The sequence below is a fragment of the Haemaphysalis longicornis genome, unplaced genomic scaffold, assembly GCF_048455015.1.
Source record: "Haemaphysalis longicornis isolate Haplotype H1 unplaced genomic scaffold, Haemaphysalis longicornis Haplotype H1 scaffold_12, whole genome shotgun sequence".
NCBI lineage: Eukaryota > Metazoa > Arthropoda > Arachnida > Ixodida > Ixodidae > Haemaphysalis > Haemaphysalis longicornis.
Window position 1 is genome coordinate 76,820,010 of NW_027526225.1, and position 16,867 is coordinate 76,836,876.

The following is a 16,867-nucleotide window of genomic DNA, read 5'->3' on the forward strand; positions in this document are numbered from 1 at the left end:
AAGACGGAATTCACCAGATATTCAGAGCACGTCAGGCAGCATGCTCTCATTTCGCTACCATAACCAAAACACAAGCAAGTGTTATGTGCCATATATTTAACCAGAAGTTGCTGTCATTGTTGTTGACTAAGCCCGCATGAAGCTCGCTAAAGAGAAGTGCCACATGCCGCTTCTATTCAGCGAGTTCACGAGTTATTTGATAGCGTAGCGCAGTAAAATCAGTCTTGAGTACTAATCAACCTAATCTAATTAGTACTGACTTCGCTCTTTTTGACTTCGTTCGAACGTCACTCCGTATTTTGAAAACAAATGTTAGGAAGGAGTGTTGCAGGCATATTTAAGGCGAAGAAAACTTGCACTTGCGAAAAAACAGTCATAAAATGTGCACTAGTAGCCAGACAAACATGAAAAAGACTTCTACCTAACGCCAAGGAGGACGGCTTTTGTTGAACTTTGCATATTGTATTGCGCAAGGTGGCTATAAACCGCGCGTGGAGCTTTACACCTCCAAGGGTGTGGTGTAAGAAAGAATTCAAATATTTGTTTGTAGCACGTTAGCTGTAAGGTAACACGTACGCCGGCTGTTCGCTTGGCCCAGATATTAGAGCCGTTCACGTCTACCCTAAAATGGTTCGATCGTACTCGCACGCCGAAAAAACCATCGAGCAAAAGCTATATGCCCCATACCAGGTCTCATCTTCCTCGAAGGTGGCTGAACAGTGGGCAATTTTCTCTCTATTTGCCTTCTGTTTTGCCTCTTTGTGAACGTTGAAAAGCACCCCCCCCCCTCCCCATCTCCACGACGACGACCGTTTCTTCTTGTTGGGATTTTCTTGGCGTTAGCCTGAACGCTGCACTTTGAGTTCTAACGATGTTATCAATCCCAAGAATGACATCACGCCTAAAGCAAGTCTTTAGGCATGACATTAGGGATACCTACCCTTAGGCTTAACAAAGCCCATACGACATAAACGCAAAGGCGTGTTGGTTACCGCTTATACCAGTTATTTTTTTTTAATTCTGTGTTTGTACAAATAGTCACCCATACAAATAGCCACATGCCCACCGTGATGTATTTTGCCAAACGCTTCCTCTGGGGTTTTTTGTTTCGTTCGAGTCCCAAAACTCGCACAACATCGCACGAAGCTCATATACTCACTCATGCTGGAGCCGTAGCGAGTATATGAGTAGTGTTGTCGCTAATGACACGCCCTTGGTCACGCGCACATCTGCGGCGAGAACCCCATTGACGGCATATACTAATCTTCATATTCTACACACCCCTGGAAAATCCAAAACAGACATCAGCTTCATTAGAAGGGTTTCTACAATCCGGTATTACCCTGCTCGCACGTATACTTCTTTCCAACAAGTTTCTGCGACACGATTACCATCGACATCCCCTCATAGACAGCTGCGAATAGATAGTGTTGCAAGTCCGTGCACGTAGCGTATACCGCGAACCATTCCTGCTTCGGCACTTCGACACTTCGGGATCACAGCTACCCTTTTTCTCGTCCTCGTGTCCGTGCATAACGTGCCTGTCCTCGCCATCGGACTCCCTCCATCTCCGATACTATCCTTGTTCATCGCTGGGTCACCGTTGCCCACGCTTCCACTTCTAGAAGGTTCCTCCTTCGCCGTCGCTCATAGTGGACCCCACGCACGCAGGCAGCCAGGTCCCGCATTATTCATGACCACCCTATTGTCTAAGCTTGGGGGCTTTCGGCACATCGCCGCGGCGTCATTGGTTCTTTTTGCTTTTTCCTCCCGTCTTCGCCAGGCCGCGGTGATAATCCTTTCATGCGATCCCGCTAGCACGAACTGGCGTGGCCCATTTACCGCCAGAGGAGAGGCACGCACGTATGCCCGTGTCCCGTGATGTAGCTAATCACGTGATCTCCTTGCGCACGTCAACCTCCCATAATCCTTTCCCGCTCTTTGCCTAAGAAGCCCATCCTTGCCCGATAAAGAACACGAGTCGGCGGTCAATGGGAAGTGACATCGGGCAATCTTAGACCATCCTCTTACTGCACTGTATCTCTTCACTGCGAAACTACAAACCGGACGTTCTGCGTCTTTGCGCGTAGCCGCTGTTCGTGAACCGGAGCGCTGTGTGACAACGCCAATCGCGAAGCGATAATTCAGTTTCTTGCAAAGCGAAGCAATGTTCTTTCACACAAATGGGGATGTAGCCATAGAAGTCGCTGTCCGAGAGTTCGTAACTTCGTAACACCGCTCACCCCGACACCCCGTAGGTATGACCCTGATATCAGCGTTACTGCCCCACACAGATGGAGGCCTCGTGGAGAAAGTTGCAAGGCCCAGTGACGTAATGGCTGAAAGTAGAGGCTCAAAGGGAAGGGACTCTATCGGGGAGGTCGGAACCGGAGGTGTAGTCGCTTGTGGTTGTGAAGTCACGGTAATTTCCGGGGACGTCATTGCCTGTGAAATGTGTGCAGTGCACTGCACTGAAGCGCCGGTGAAGTGAAAATCTTGCACGGGATGGGTGCTGTAGAAGAGTCAAATCCTACGCGATGCAAAAGGCATTGCGATTTACAGCGCGGCGGGCTATGTATTGCCCAGTAGTTTCCTGCGTATTCTGCTGTCGTACGCACGGAAGATCTAGGTACATACCAACGATTAAATAACACATACACTTTCGGGTGTTTTGCCAAGGAAGATGAGATTTAGTCAATCGATAGTCGAAGTAGCAATGAACATTTATTGAGCATAACGTGAAGGCGGGGGAGAATAGCCGGCCTCACTAGTTTAAGAAGACGTGGATTGGCTAATGTAAACTAGATCAGACGAACTGGGATATGGCTTATAGCTCTTTCAACTCCAAATGTTTCTTTACAGTGGTGCCAAGCCAGATGTGGATGTTGTCTACTGTATCGAATAACTGTTCGTATCACACATGCGCGCAAAGGTGGTCGGCGAATTTTTCAGCCTCCACGTTATGCTGAAGTACAGCCTCCCAAATTTTTAATTATATAGCGGGAGCGACGACCGATCGGTATGTCAGCGCCTTATCACGGTGAGCAGCAGCGAAATAGGCGAGAGTACGCGCACGCGCATAGAACTATGTTGTGGGAGCGTCGTCGGCTACGCTATTTCCTTGACAGGGGTACACCTCCTGCCACTGCATCTGAATGACTTTGTTCACGAGAAATTGTTGGTTAGTTGAAGCGCATGCGCATATCAAATGCGCGTGTGGGTTTTTTTTTTTTTCGGATCACATGCCCCGCACAACATGAGGAGCATTCTACAAAGAGGAGCATCTACAAAGGAGCATCTACAACGAGCATTCTACAATGACTGGGAACACAACAAAAATGAATAATAAATTATGGAACAATTAGTGTACCGATGCTTAGTTATTAGTAGAAAAAAGGTTTGCAATTTGCCTAAATAGTTGAGGCCGAGTAGCTTTTTTATTTCAACTGTTAGATCGTCCCAAAGAACAATAAATGCGCGAAAAATATTTTGCGACTGTCACGCGACGAGTTTTTCTGCTGAGAGAAGAAAAATTGTACTTTCGTTATAGATTCCGGAGCGAGAAAAGATCACATTAGCAGCAGGTTACAAGCCCCGATAGTTGGCTGCGAAAGTAAACCGCTAGCAACTCGTTACAGGCAAGAGTGAACGCGGTGGCAGCAATAAATGAATGGTAGTCATTGACTTGACCCTGTCTGCAAATTATCAAAAAAATTCACAGGGCCCTTTATGTTATCCCTAAGACGACTTCAAGACGGAAACCTGAGTGGCGATGCGTTCAAGGCAGACACATGATATACCTCGTTTCGCCTTTTCTCTCTCTCTCTCTCTCTCTCTCTCTCTCTCTCTCTCTCTCTCTCTCTCTCTCTCTCTCTCTCTCTCTCTCTCGCTCTCTCTCTCTCGCTCTCTCTCTCTCTCTCTTTTTTCCCGTTCTGCGGTGGCTCCCTCCGAAGCGCGCACCTATTAAACACGTTGGCGGATTAGGCACGTGTGCTCCCTCCCTGTGTGACGGCGCTATTTTCCGTCAACCGTAGACTTAGCTTTTTTTATAGCGTGAGCTACACTGGCCGAGGTTGAGCAGTTCCGCGTGTGCCGTGAAGGGCCGTTCTGCGAAAGTGCGAGGGACATAGAATTGGATTGGATTGGATTGGATTGGATTGGATTGGATTGGCTTGACTTGGCTTTGGTTGGACTGGATTGGACTGGATTGGATTGGATTGGATTGGATTGGGTTGGATTTGAATTGGATTGGATTAAAGTGGATTGTGTTGCGTCCATGCCGCGGCAGACGCACTGTCGCCGGCGTGTGCCCAGGTGCGCGCCTCAATAGCGCAGTAACCAAGTCTGACGCTGCACCGGAGCCGCTTGATATAGCCGTTTCGCGTGTCGCGTGAAGAGCCGTGCTGAGCACGCGCGAGGAGCAGTAACTGGACAGGATTGGACTGGACTGGACTGGGCTGTACTGGACTGAACTCGATTAGACAGCATTGGACTGGACTGGACTGGACTGGATTGGACTGGATTGCTGAACCATAGCTCACGCTACGTATATCTTGGCGTAGCAGAGCTAAGCCACTACTATTTTTTTGTCTTCCGGCGTGATTATTTTACCGCAGACCCTAAATTGACGTCCACATATATCGCGTTGTGACCACATTTTTTCTCACTTTATGCAACCTAGACACGTGATTTACCTTTTTTTTTTTCAATAAACCGAATTGGATTGATTAGCAACCGCCCCTTATATCGTTGCTGCCGCCTGTAGAACAGGGACGCAAGTTGGCTTCACGCCTACGATATATATATATATATATATATATATATATATATATATATATATAGAGAGAGAGAGAGAGAGAGAGAGAGAGAGAGAAAGAGAGATTTAATGGGCAGGCGAGGTCATCCAGACTAGCCACAAGCGAAGAACGACCTGCTCCATCAGATAGGGATGCAGGTTATATGAAAAGGTATGAACAGAATTCTCACACATCACTGATCAAACACACACAAACACACAAAAACCACACACACAATCAGGCAAAGGAGTCATTTGTCGCGGTGTTCATAGCTCGCTGTTAAAGGAGCCATGAAGAGAAAACACAAGTTTGGTTCATTCAAAAGATTGTCTCGTTAGAATCATACTGACACCACTTTTAACGTAAACATCGCTCAAATGAGCTACATAATTAGGAAAAACGGGAATGGTCATGCGACCCACCAGCTCATTTCCCGCAACAGAACCTGTGATGTCACATGGGCTAAGCTCTGCGATTGGCGGAGGCTGGCAGAAGCAGACGCAAATTAGGTATATAGAGCTTACAAACTAGACGAACGAGCGATTTGCGCTTAAATTTAGGGCACATTCTTTACAAAGCAATAAGAATGATGGGACAAACAGTGGAAGTTACGAAAGCACATGTAAACATAGAAGTACTGATGCGTTCTGCTGTTCGTACTGCGCACAGCATGCTTTGGTTTAGCTGCACAGCACTACGGGGCTTGGGGTTGTCGCAGACGACACTGGCCGATTGACGCAATCAACGGTGTCTTACGTGACCCCATTTGTCGAGCGAGCACTGTTTCAGGGAACGAATATTTTCTCCCAGAACAAAAACAAGCCAGGTTTAAATGCGGGCAAAAACAAACCAAACGCTTGCCACGGTATGGTGGCGCCATCTAGGTTACGGAACGTAAAGAAACGCGGGAACAAACCAACACCGCTGTACAGGGTGGAGACAATTTTTGAACGGTCCCGTGCCGCCGCAATTGGGCCAACGGGCTCAACGCGTTATTCTTTTCGTTTCCCACGAGACCTAGCAACGCGAAACAGACAATATGATTCAAACTTCTTCAGTAAACCGCGTTGCGGCGATAATTTTAGCGCGGTTTTGACACAATGACTTGCTTCGGCGGCGAGCGAGCAACCGAACATGGCGGCACCAGCGTTACGTGTCTCTACCCTGTACGGCGGATGCGTGAATGAAGGTACTCTAGGCTGCAGAGCGGTCGGTTCCTGTGATGTCACTTGGGGCCACGAAAACGCACGATTGAGCGGGAAAATCAAAATTTTAACCTAAATTGTTTAATTTCTCAGTGAATAAAGCACCGTTTGTATCCGGACAAGCGCTGGGGGCACTATAAAACACGAAATCTTTCGAATAAAACCAACTTGCATTTTCTCTTCATGGCTCCTTTAAGTCCAGTGTTTCCAAGGGACGTTAAGAGCCCCTTTGTCGCGCGGCATGGCATTCCTGTTGTGAGCCACGGCCCGAGAAAATCCCGCGATGAGATCTGGCCGGCCACGGGCAGGCCCCGAGAAAGCTTAGCGGTTGTGCACTCAAGTTCGCAGCGAGGACATGCGCACAGAATATGCTTCAGGTCCTCGCGATCTGCACAGATCGGGCACAGGGGTGAGGAAGCCTGCAAAAGTTTAAAGGGGCCTTGCAGACAAAACACAAGTTTGGTTCATTCGAAAGAGTCTCGTTAGAATCATACTGACACCACTTTCAACGTAAACTTCGCTCAAATAAGCTATATAATTAGGAAAAAAAGGGAATGACCATGCGACTCACAAGCTCACGCGCAGCTGTGCACGTGATATGCACAGTTTCGCGATTGAGTGAGGCCGGAAAAAGCAAACGCAAGCTAGGCAGGGCTTATAAGCTTGCAGAACGAGCCCTTTTCGTTTAAATAAAATGCATATTTATTGTATAACACTAAGAATGGTGGGATAAACAATGAAAATTACGAAAATACACATAAGCATAGAAGTACCGATGCGCACTGCTGCTGGTACTGCGCGTAATTGTTTTAGTTGCCCAGCAGTCCGCCAATCTGAAATTGTCTTACATGACACTGGCCGATTGGCGTAAGCGGCATTGTCTTACGTGACCCTGTTTATCGAACATACCCCATGTTTCGCGAAACGATTACCACCTACCCTAACAAAAACAAGCTACGTGCAAATACGGTCACAAACAAAGCAAAGGATGGCAGCGGTCCTGCACAGTTTGGTGGCGCCATCTAGAAGGATTGACGGGAAACAAAGCGTTCCTGAGTCCGCTGCAGAATTAAAAGCGCACTAACGTTCGCCTGAAGACCTGTCTTGGTTACGTTGTCGCAGACGTCACGAAACACGTTTTGGCGGGAGAATCAAAATTTATTGTTAATCGATTACTTTCTCAGTGAGTAAAGCGTCGTTTGCGGCCGGGCAAGCGCTAGGACAGTATAAAACAAGAAATCTTTCGAATTAAATGAACTTGTATTTTGTTTGCATGGCCCGTTTAATGCTTAGTGTCAGTCACATTGAGCTTGTTGCGATGCAGGACAGCTTCATCTCGTTGCACAGACCACTCGGCATTCGAAATCGGCCCTTTGGGTCAATCGTGTAGAACGTAACGTATGCCTTGTTTGGGCCAGTCCACAGCAAACGCTGAGACCTCAGAGCAACTCAGGAAATAAGAGACGCTCCGTCACGTCTTGTGGAAGGTCCTGCAGTAATAATCGATCTCCCATGCGCGGCAGCCGATGTGGCTGGGTGAGCGAGGGAGAGCGCCGGGCGCGTATATGCGTTTCCTAGTCAGTACAGCCAGCCGTCACCTGAGCTTGCTTATGGCGGTTATATCCCAGCATAAACGTAGCTATCGCATAAAAAACCACCCGAACTGAAATAAATAACAGCCAAAACGAACCTGTAATGATTGAAAACCACGGTGTAGAACAATATAGAAATATCCGAACCCGACCTAGAATGGGAAAACCTGCAAAAGCATACAAGAAGCAGTACCTGAAACTGAACAAAAGGCAAAAAAACCCCGAAATCTCGTTTTTAAGGCATAAAGATGTCATTAATAGATTATATGCGTGATAACAAATGGCAAACCCTTCTATTATATGCGTGATAACAAAATTGCAAACCCTTGAAAATGAAAAAAAAAAAGCGGTAACGGGATTTGAACCCGGGTTACGACGTTTGCTTCGCAGTAGCAGAACTACTACACTGCGAGACCAAGCGGTTATGAGCGATTAAATTGAATGCCAGATGCACGTGGACATAGCTACAAACATGTCCCTAGATGGCGCCATGCGTCGCACTCTACGCACTCCAGGCGGTGGCTGGAAACATGTCGAACAACCAAAAGCACGAGCCGCTAACCCCGCGCAATTTTTTTGGTACCAACCAACCAACGCGCTTATTCGTCGTCGTCTGCTGGGTCGAATTACATGGCACGCGACACCGCAGGGGTAGCACGTACGTCCTATTTTAACACCGCGTAACCCCACGCTTGCACACTGCACGATATTAAAGCGAAACTTTAGTGTCCTAACTGATGCCATTGTTCGCCAATACGCCCTTCAGGAAAGTCAACTTTCTCTGACGATGATGAGGAATGATCATGGGTTCAGTGAAAGAAAAAACGCTCCCCTTATGAAGCCGGCGTCTGTCCTATTTCTCAATCTCGGCATAGTCGACGCATGCGTCAAGCAACAGGTTCCGATTCACGCCGTGCACCACAAACCTTCGGCCTACGCACTGTACACGGGAGAGTTGCTGCGGGTAGTCTAGAAAAGTGGTGCGTACCTCCAGAGTCGAATTTTTTCGCGGTGCGCGATTGGCCAACCTTAGAATCCATCACGCGAGAAAGATTCGCATTCAACCATCGTCCTCGTTAGATAGACGGGTGCATGATTTTTTGTTCTAGTTCGCTAGAAGCGTCTAGTGTCTCCACGCATCTCTGAAGCGTGAGGCGGTCAACAGCGAGAGGCCTTCTACGGCGTTCAATAACACGTGCCTTGTTCACTATACGATAGGCTCGGACGCCAAAGATTCCCGAGGTCGTCTCAATGGCGAGAGGTGCGAGGACTTCGGCTTAATAAATTGCTAAAGTAGTTATAAAACCTCTGAGAAAATTCTATAACCTAACACTCCATTGTCCCAAGGCGACCTCTACCCTCCTGTGTTTATCCTTCCGACCCACCCGCTGCCCAAAATGGTTACGTTCCACACTGCTGCCCGAAAGAAATGCGATGACCTAAAAGAACAAAGGACCCAGAAATGCTCCCCGGTCCCTCCGGGCGTTCCCCAAGGGTCCTTCGGTGCCTTATATGATGATCGCGTGTTCCCATACAGCGCAGAACCCCCCGGGATCAGCGCCTCCTTAGCTTGCGTGCGCGTCTGCGTCAGCGGTAGTGGCGTGATCTCTAAACGAGGCATGACTCGCCAAGGAGCAGCGGCTGGAGGGGCCATTATGGCGGCGTACTTCGCTCGACCTCCTTTCCCTAATTTGGTTCTTTCTCTCTTGGAATTGGTTTCTTTGTCTCGGCGTCTTTCTCTCCCCTGCTACAGATAATTTGCTCGAGCCCTGACAGAAGAACCGCCTCCGTTATACCTAGGTAAGGCCGTCTTTATTTCACTTTTGCGGGATTGAAATAGTGTCTCGGCAATAAAAATCGACTCCGTTCCGTCCAGGGCTTTTGTGCGGAACTACAGCAGCTTTAAAGAACACACTAAACTTTTTTCCGCCCTTTTTAGCCTAAAAGGTGTAGCATAAGTTGGAAAAGGGTATCGGGAGCCCATTATAACCTTTTACTTAAATATGAACACCCTTTTCCTACTCTACACTCTTTTTGTAGGAAAAAAAAGGGTGTTGATCAACTTTCAACACCCTTGGTTTCCCTTAGGGCATTGAAAGGGTGTGGAAAAGGTATTCAGTTCTTCATTGAATAAGGTCGGGCACGCATGTTTGAGTACACTGCCCTCCTCTACTCCTTACATTGCCCTCCTCTACTCGTAAGAAATATTCAAAAGCAAAAAAATTGTTCATCTGCAATAATCGCTCCTTTCCATATATGGTCCGTCCCATGCCCCAAGTTCACTTTTGACATGTGAAATATAAATTTGAACCTTAAAATTAACACGAAACTAGATTTGTGTCGCCGAAGGGTGTTGAACGACTGCAACACACTTGGCTTTTTTTAGGGTGTTCAAACGGTGCGAAATGGGCGTTCAGTTGCACAACAAGAACAGTGCAGCTGCGGGTCCACGTAGTTTCTTCCGGTGTTTTCAAGTTTTGCTACGTTTGCTAGCCTTCGCGATGTTCTTGCTAAGCTAGGATAAGCGCTGAGGAGTGAGGTTAAGTTTAAGCGGATTTTACAAGGCTGTTCCAGCGTGTCCCCCACACTGACAGCGGTTCAAAGAAGGAAACAAGCTAGGTCTACCCCCACCTATGCTGTTTCTCCAGCCTTGCACCACCATTGCAAGCTCCGCTAGTCGTTTTTTTTTGCGTTTTAGAATCTCACAAAGATGAGTTAGTACCTTTGAAATGGTATAGTAAGAGGTGCGTTGAGGTGCGTTGAGGGTGTTGAGGGTGTTGAGCAACCTTACCACATTTTGTGTGGACACCCATTTTGATTCTTACAGCCGTTTTTAGCCAAAACGCCTTTTAAAGGTGTTCGCCATGGGACACGATTTTTACAACCTTTTCGGCCGAAAAGGGTGTGAGAAAGTTTAGTGTGAATGGTAAAACTTGTCAAACTCTATATAAATGTACGTCTTCCGATCGGCGATGTATTCTGTTGTCTAGTTTTTTAAAAAAATCAAGGAAGCTTCCACTCACGCGCAAGACTTGAATGGCGAAGCTGTTGTCGGTTAGCATTGCCGGACACACAGTTGAGTGTCGGTATCATTGTTCATTTGCATAGTTGCGGTACAAATAATCGTCGTCATGTGCATTGAAGAGGTCGTCGTCTTCTTCGCGGCTAGTGGTGGGTGCAACGTCATCCTGAGAATTGTACACTTCCACCAGCTCAACTGGTGAATCTTGCACTAAGTAGCTCAAGGATTGAACCGTAGCGAAACTACAGGGTTTCCGTACAAGTACGCACTGAACAACACATAACTACACACTAGCACAAGTTCGTAATTGTCGATTTACATTTTCCGGCATTGCTTCGCACTATGCTAGCAGCAGTCATCGTCTTATTGCCGCGAACCATGTATGGGTTTGTTTATTTATTGTTTGTTTTCACTGCCCGGCCACGCCCGGGTCTGTTATCTGTGCCCCAAGTGAAGCCCGCCTTCCATTCTTTATTTTTTATGCCGCACGGGCTATCTCATTCAGATAAGCATACTGTTTCGCCCTAACGTCACTAGCCCAGAATAATCTTCTTTGATCTACAATGTTCTGGATGTGAATCGACGGTTCCAGAAACACTCGCGACGAAGGATAAAAGCCTGCAGAGCAGTGGCCGCGACATTCGAATCACCGACGGTCGCTTGCGCACATCACTTTGCTCACTACTGCTTCGCCGCATGTGTATTTTTTGAGTTGTTAGGGGAGCACAAGTTCGCTCGAATAAACTTGTTTTCCTTGAAGACAACTGCGTCGTTTTTGGCTTCGTGACAATATATATCGATATCGTCGTGCTAGAAGGTTTTTTTTTTTTTTTTTTTGCTAAAGCCATGTGCGAGCCAGGGACTCGCTGGTCGACGTGAGGCACACCCTTAGGAGCACTTTACTATTTCTTGGTATTTCTTTCCTGCAACGTCGAACTTACGGCTTGTACAACAGCCCCACTGTTAATAAATATCGGTTAATGTCACTAAGTGCGGGAACAGTGCAATAGATGGGAAGTACCGTACATTGACCGACTTCAAAGCTTAGCAATATGAACAAACCCGCGCAACGTTTCACCCAAGTTTAGTTTAAACTTTCTAACGCACTTGTTTTTCTCTCCCTATGTCAGTCTCTAGCTTTTGTCTTTAAGGTGAACGCCTTTTATGTCTCGATGTTCAGTCGCTATTCAACGATATGGGGATGACGTTGGGACTCATTGCTGAGACAGGAGCAACAAAAACGTAAACTTCGACGTGAAAGCGCGAAGGACAGGACATGTACTTGATACATATATCTATTATATAGTAAACGAAAGCCCGGGTTATGTAACGCCTTGCACTATAAAATAATGTCTTATGCTCCAGAGGATCGTGAAGACGTTGGGTGCCTTCAGAGAATTGAAGCGAAATATTGTAAATGTTTGTCTTTCTCCCTCTTTCAGTTAATTAAGCCATCAGTCAGAGCGAGTGAATAAAAAGTCAACGTTAGTAATTAGGCTGGCTAATTGGTCCCAAAATTGGGGATGGGAAAGAAAATTTTTAGGGCGTGAAAATGAGTGTTCCCGCTAAAATATTCAAAGATATGCTGATGGTGGATGTGAGAATAACGCCGCCTGAACCTACACGTGTACAAATGAGCTAAAGCGTTCCGCCAACATGTCAAAAACTGGTGCACGTCTCGTGGAAAGTCCTAACTGAACGCGAAACAAAGAGAAGATTAAAGAAAGTAAATCGTGTATCTGTCTAACGTATCACCAATCAGCCTTTCGCCTTCGAGTTGTCTTGTAGACAGCATAAAAGCCCTTGTGAGCTTTTGTACCCTCTTTTTTCTCACCATTATCTTTAAGTAGAACAACAGCAGCGACATCCAATTAACGTCCTCTGCCGGACGAACGCTCTTTCATTGACTTCCAACGGTGACACACCGCGGGGGCTCAGTGGCTAAAGCGTTGTGCTGCTGAGCACGAGGACGCGGGTTCGATTCCCGGCCGCGGCGGCTGCTTTTCTGATGGAGGCGAAAAGCGAAAACGCCCGTGTGTACAAAATTTCGGCACACGTTAAAGATCCCCAGGTGGTCGAAATTAACCCGGAGCCCTCCACTACGGCGCACTCATCCCCCACGTTGCGCCGGCGCGTTAAACCCTACAATCAACTTCAAACGGCGCCTTACTTGCGCCACCCGCAGACAGAAATTCTCTGTGCTCAGATTGTCTTATCTCACTGCTTCACCCACTCATCTGCCGTTCCGTACTTCTCGCCCAATCTCTCGGTTGCCATTTTTTAACTCGGATAGCCCAGCAAATCTCAGCCCTGCGTACTGTATTGCCGACAACCATCATTTTCTTGTAATACAGTTGAAACCCAATCCAACGAAGTCAGGGGGAACCACGAATGATTTCGTTAAATCGAGAGCTTCGTAAAATCTGGAATGTCATCTCGCAAGCATTGTATTCCATAAATTCAATGTCTCAAAAGAGGCGCATCCCAGCAGCTACCATGACATCGTTATTTATTTATTTTTTATTTTTATTTATTATTTGTTTGTTTGTTTGTTTGTTTGTTTGTTTGTTTGTTTGTTTGTTTGTTTGTTTGTTTGTTTGTTTGTTTGTTTGTTTGTTTGTTCATTTATTTATTTATTTAGTTATTTATTTATTTATCCGCCCTACCGTTTCTATAGGCGTCTGAGCCAGCCCTTTCCATAATAAAGTTATATTTATTTATTTATTTATTTATTTATTTATTTATTTATTTATTTATTTATTTATTTATTTATTTATAAGTGGCGTGGGTATGTGCCAAACGTCATCAGCATGCTGTCCAGGATGCGCAATCTGTGGCCGCAGTTGCTCGCACCTCTTGCTCCACAGGAGCCACGCCCACTGTACACCACATGCTCTGGGAGTGTCCCGGCCTTCAAGCGCTCCTTTTACAGTGTCTCTTCCAGTTCCAGTCGATTATAGTCCTGGGAAAAAACGAATACTTAAATGTATTAGTGCGGCGGCCGAAACACTCGCCGGCCGACAAATCAGCAAAGCTCTAAAAGTCCTTGGTGAAAAAAAAAAACAATAAAGCGTTAGAGGTTTTGGTGGGGAGCGGAATTCATTTCCTGGCGAAACTGCCTGCGATTTCCGCCTGCATGCGCTTCATTAGAATTAGGCGGTTAAATTTTTCGTAGCACGAAAGGGCGTTCCACACGCCCTCGACTCCGTCGTGATCTCCAGCAAAGCATGTGAGCAAGTCAGTAGCATCGATCCCCTGGCTTGCACGACCGGGCACAGGAGGTTCATCACTTTCTGTGTCATCAGCATCTCCTGACAGGCCCTCTGCGCCGGAAACTAAATGTACGATTTTTCCATCGTTCAAAAACCTCCGTCGCGTCGGCGTCTGAGTTTGCATCGGCGCGCAGATAGTCCTGGAAACTTTGATCTTTGTGGCGTTCTGGCAAAGCACATTCGAAGTTGCTTCGTTTTTGAATGTGCTGTTTCTCGAAATACTTTTTTTTTAAAATCGGGAATGGCGCTGAATCTATTTCGTTACTTCGAGTTCATAAAAACATTGAGCTGTATAGACCCGTCAGGGGGAAGCCAAATTTGTTCGTTAGATCGGGAAATTCGTAAGATAGGGTTTTGTTAAATTGAGTTTTGGCTGTACAGAAAAAAAATCACTGACCGTCTTGCCGCCTGAAAAAGAGAATTGATGCGCCTTACAGGGTCCACTGTGGGCTGTTGCCGCATGTTGGAGAGCTTTGATCGGGTGTCCTGTTGGTGACAGAAGCGTTACATAGGGGAGGAGTAATTGAAAACCTTAGCCACACCATCTCACGGTGCCGCAATACGACACTACACTGAATTGAAGCTTACCGCAGATCGAATGAGAAGTTTACGGTATACACTTCGCTGTCAACACTTCGAAAAACTCAACCTATGTGAACATTGCAACAAGGTACGGAAAGGCAAAGATAACAATTTGGGTATTCATTGCCAAAAGTGCGACAAGTGCGAGCCTATGTACAGCCGGTAAAAGGCTTGTCTATAACACAGCGTTCGTACTCTCAGCCCTATCCTGCCCCGCCGGAGCGGGATATGAATAAAACTTCTGCGGAATTCTGAAGTCTTAGCCCTTCGCTTTTGCCTCCGACATGTTTGGAACGAGTATGTTTCGGCAGTTTTCGGATGTAGCTGGTTGAAGTTGAAATCGCTGTTATAGACAAGCGTTTTACCGGCTGTACGATGCGTGCTCCGTCATTTTTCGACACGCGCATCAGCGCACGTAAGAGATCGTTGAGGCTGCGGAAATGCAGCGGATAGGTGACTGCGTCAGTTCGACGTCCATATCTTTGAGTTCGAAAGAGCTGGCCTTCTTAGATAAACATTTATCACACGTGCGTGCCTGACGAGTGCGTGGGGGGGATGTGCAGTGATGTCATAAACTTCATAGTCATTTGAGCGTGTTGTGATTCTTTTCTATTTATGTGTCGCGTGGTTGTCATTAAAATTCAGTTGTCAGTAGCGCTCGTCCTTGTATCCCTCGTCCTGTGTTCTCTTTGCTGCGCTCAACAAAGTTATAATGGATTACCAACTCGCTCGTACCCACACGTTGCTTAACTATAGTTCGTAAGATCGCTGTGAACTACGTGACCATGTCAAGTAAATCAAACTCATCGGAATCGTACAAGCGTCTTAGCGACCAATTTGAAATTTTTAACAGTGAAACTGTTGCTCCTGGCCGTACAACGAACAGCATCATCTAGAAACCCCAAGTCATAGTTACTTCCATCGTTCACCGCGTATGTTAGTACTCGTTTTACGGAAGCGCCTTGCGTCGTCCAGGCTTGCGCGTGGTGGTCGCAATAAAATACCAAGAAAACCGTCGACGTGCGTCCACGCCTCAAGGGGGGAGCACGAGGCAGCTTGCGCTACAGACGCCCAGTTCGCGAAGCAGGTTGGCGCCGCTTCTAGCGCGTGCTGACGGCTTCCACTTCGAGACAAGTGTGAAAGCCTGCGGGCTAAACAATCCGGTGCCGCCACTCGTGCATGAGGGGGATGACGATATAGATGAATATGGCGATGACTACTACTACTACCACAGTAAAAAGACACAGCGGAACATGTTCAGTGTTCAAGCCTTGCGCGACTTAGTACAAGCTTCGCCAATCTTTCTTTCTTGATGCCAACATTAGGTGGAGGGCTGAAAACATTTTACACCAGCTATGTATCGAGCGCGAGCGGTTCTTTGACGACGCGACCCGACAGACGCATGCAATTTCAGTCCCAACCTTCGTTTCCAGCTGCGCTGTAAACGAATTTGTCCCATCTACTGCCCTTCGCAATTCATAAAAGCACCCGCCGCGGTGGCTCAGTGGCTAAGGCGTTGCGCTGCTGAGCACGAGGTCGCGGGTTCGATTCCCGGCCGCGGCGGCCGCTTTTCTGATGGAGGCGAAAAGCAAAAACGCCCGTGTGTACGAGATTTCGGCGCACGTTAAAGATCCCCAGGTGGTCAAAATTAATCCGGAGTCCTCCACTACGGCGCGCCTCATCGCCTGCGTTGCGTCGGCGCGTTAAACCCTACGATCAACAACATCAATTCATAAAAGCAGCGGATTGCTTACGTAGAAACGCGGTACAGCACCTTGCGGCGCAGATCCGGATCGGGTGCGAGCGCGCCCTCTCAGCGCGATCGACGACCGGTCAACCGTGGACTGCTCAGATAGTTGACGAACAAACGGAGGGCACATTCGGGCGGTGCGTACGCGTGTTAGGATAATTAACCCGGCCGGTGGCGAGTTCGGTGAGTGGTGGGTTCGTATTCCGGTGGTGCTGTAGTTGCAAGCAGTATGGAGGACTCAGGCGGCTTGCGATAAGTGCACCTTCATAAGAGAGGGCTGGGGACACCTTGAAAAGATTATTATTGCTGGTGCACAACATGTACAGTCCTGAAAAGTGTTATACCCGTGCCACACGTACACAAAAAAATGACATTAGGTGCTTAAGGCCGCAAGATAACGAATGACATTAATTGAGCGGGCCGTGCTACACGCGAAAACGCGAAGGCATTAAATGTGTTAGGCATGATGGTGATCGTGACCAAAAAGAGAAATTCACTCATATTTTAGAAGTCTTTAACTTAGAGAAAGACGTCTGCAAGTGTCAAAACTGTTTTTTGTTAAAGAAAACGTTCTGAGAAATGGCATTTTCTTCCCAGTGGTTTGAGCCGTTTCTAAAAAAAAAAAAAAAAAAAAGAAGGTCCCCTTCA